Genomic DNA, 3242 nt, shown 5'->3' on the forward strand with positions numbered 1-3242 from the left:
TTTTCTCTACATTTAACTTTGAACTATGTAAATATTTCTTGTAATTATAAAGCAAAACTAAATTTTAACAATTCCTAAAAGACAAAATGAAACACACAACCCTATGCACGCGAGTGACTTTAAAACACAGCACTTGGAACTGTACACCCCTAGTAAGTTGGGGGATGGATTTTAAACTGCTTTCACTAGTGTTGTTGCTGGTAGAGTAGAAATTGTTATTCTGAGACTATTGTGTGTGAATCTTGCATAAAACAAATGGATAATTGTTAGTGTCATGGAGTACAATTTTCAGCATATTAAGAAAGGAAATACGCAGATGTAAAATCACTGAAATTGAATTTTAAAATGTAATCCTGACTCTGAATTTGAAGTATCAATATAAACAGAATATATATTTATTTCTTAGCTCTGTTAACTGAGCAATGATAAACCAGATGAAATGAACACCCCTAATGCCAAGATTACTGTGTGTGTGTTTCTGTGTATAATATGTAATATACCATTTCTCAAAAAGTAAACAAAGCTCTTGGAAGGAAAGGTCTAAGGAAATATACAAGATAAGCCTGAAATATCTTATTAGCAGAAAGCAAAAAAGTTACCAAAGACTAGTTAAATGCTAAGGACGGAACAATTTGAATATCAATAAGAATAATAAGGAAAATGGATTAGAGGAAGAGGGGATAAAGGGGATAAATGGTAATGGAAAAAACACAATAAAAAGCATCCCAAAGAAAATAAAATGGATTAGAATATATCAAGAATCTGTTTAATATTTAAAAAGTATTGATCATCTGAGTTAAACCCTGGGGGGAACCAAGATGGCGGCGTAGGTAGACACACTGCGCCTCCTCGCACAATCAGAACTGACAGAGAATCAAACAGCAAGGGGGACTGACACCAAGGAAATATAAAATAATCATTCATCCAGACTGGTAGGAGGGGCGGAGACGGGCACCGGGGTGGAGAGGACTCGCGAGGCTGTGGTGGGACTGAGACTGGCGGAGTGTGGGACAAATGGCGCAGGCAGTCCGAGCACTAGCAGACCCTGCGGTCCCACATTTGCACAGATAAACCCAGAGGGCCGGACTCAGAGTGGCGGAGAGTGGGGCAGGCAGAGTGGCGGGTAGCACCCTGCGGCACCACATTCATCCACAGATAAACCGGAGGAATGGCGGGCAGCGAAGCAGACCGCTGCGTGACCCAGGGCTCCAGCTCAGGGAAATAAAGCCTCAAACCTCTGATTGAAAGCGCCCGTGGGGGTTGGGGCGGCAGCAGGAGACTCCCAGCCTCACAGGAAAGGTTGTTGGAGAGACCCACAGGGGCCTAGAGTGTGCACAGGCCCACTTACTCGGGAACCAGCACCAGAGGGGCCCAGTTTGATTGTGGGTATCGGAGTGAAAGATTGAAATCCGGAGGAGAGTGAGGCGGGCGCCATCGCTCCCACTCGGCCCCTCCCCCACGTACAGCGTCACAGCGCAGCGACCAGCATTACCCCGCCCTGGTGAACACCTAAGGCTCCGCCCCTTAAAGTAACAGACGCGCCAAGACAAACAAACAAACAAAAAAAAATGGCCCAAATGACAGAACACTTCAAAGCTTCTGAAAAAATACAACTAAGCGACGAAGAGATAGCCAGCCTATCAGATGCACAGTTCAAAGCACTGGTTATCAATATGCTCACAGACTTGGTTGAATCTGTTTGAAAAACAGATGAAAAAATGAAGCCTATGCTAAAAGAAACAAAGGAAAATGTACAGGGAACCAATAGTGATGAGAAGGAAACTGGGACTCAGATCAATGGTATGGACCAGAAGGAAGAAACAAACATCCAACCAGAAAAGAATGAAGAAACAAGAACTTGGAAAAATGAGGAGAGGCTTAGGAACCTCCAGGACACCTTGAAACGTTCCAACATCCGAATTATAGGGGTGCCAGAAGGAGAAGAGGAAGAACAAAAAATTGAAAACTTATTTGAACAAATAATGGAGAACTTCCCCGATCTGGCAAAGGAAATAGACTTCTGGGAAGTCCAGAAGGCTCAGAGAGTCCCAAAGAAGCTGGACCCAAGGAGGAACACAACAAGGCACATCATAATTACATTACCCAAGATTAAACGCAAGGACCTACGTCCAAGATTACTGTATCCAGCAAAGCTATCATTTAGAATGGAAGGGAGGATAAAGTGCTTCTCAGATAAGGTCAAGTTGAAGAGGCTCATCATCACCAAGCCCTTATTATATGAAATGTTAAAGGGAGTTACCTAAGAAAAAGATCAAAAATAGGAACAGTAAAAATGACAGCAAACTCACAGTTATTAATGACCACACATAAAACAAAAACGAGAGCAAACTAGGCAAACAACTAGAACATGAGGGTTGTCAATAAGAGAGTGTGAGGGGGAGAGGGGGGTAAAGGTACAGAGAATAAGTAGCATAGATGATAGGTGGAAAATAGACAGGGGGAGGGTAAAAATAGTGTAGGAAATGTAGAAGCCAAAGAACTTATAAGTATGACCCATGGACATGAACTATGGGGGGGGGAATGTGGGAGGGAGGGGGGTGGGCAGGATGGAGTGGAGTGGGGGGGGACATGGGACAACTGTAATAGCATAATCAATAAATATATTTAAAAAAAAGTATTGATCATCTTTAAAGGATATTAGAGAATCAATTCATTATCCAAAAGAATCGAGTATTTTATTACTTTTCTATACATACCAGACCTCAGAATAAACACATAGTTAATTAAGGGAAGTTCTTTTTGAAAGTATTACAGATAATAAAAGAAATAAAACTTTAATGAATTAAGAGTTCTAGTTAATGATCACCAATGGCTCCTCACATCACTAGGGGACATGAAGTACCTGACACCTGTTATATAAGGCAGTACTGTAAAAACAGAGAGTATGTGAAAATCAAACCTGCATCTGGTCCAGCCTCTACATCTAGGACTGGTTTCATGGGCATCATTTGTACAAGCACACAGGGCTCTGAGCTCGGAAGGGCCCCGTACTTGGTATGGTGCTCTGCTGTCCCCATCTTAAAATTTGCATAGGGGTCCCACATTTTCATTTTGCACCGGGCCCTGCAAACTATGTAGCTAGTCCTTCTCAGCATCTATCAATTACCGTATTTTCTGAATTATAAGACGCGCCGGACCATAAGACACACCTAGGTTTTATAGGAGGAAAATAAGGGGAAAACCCCTGCTCCACCACCACCCCCCACCCCACGAGTCAGGTA

This window comes from Desmodus rotundus, chromosome 5 (genome assembly GCF_022682495.2).
Source record: "Desmodus rotundus isolate HL8 chromosome 5, HLdesRot8A.1, whole genome shotgun sequence".
Lineage (NCBI taxonomy): Eukaryota > Metazoa > Chordata > Mammalia > Chiroptera > Phyllostomidae > Desmodus > Desmodus rotundus.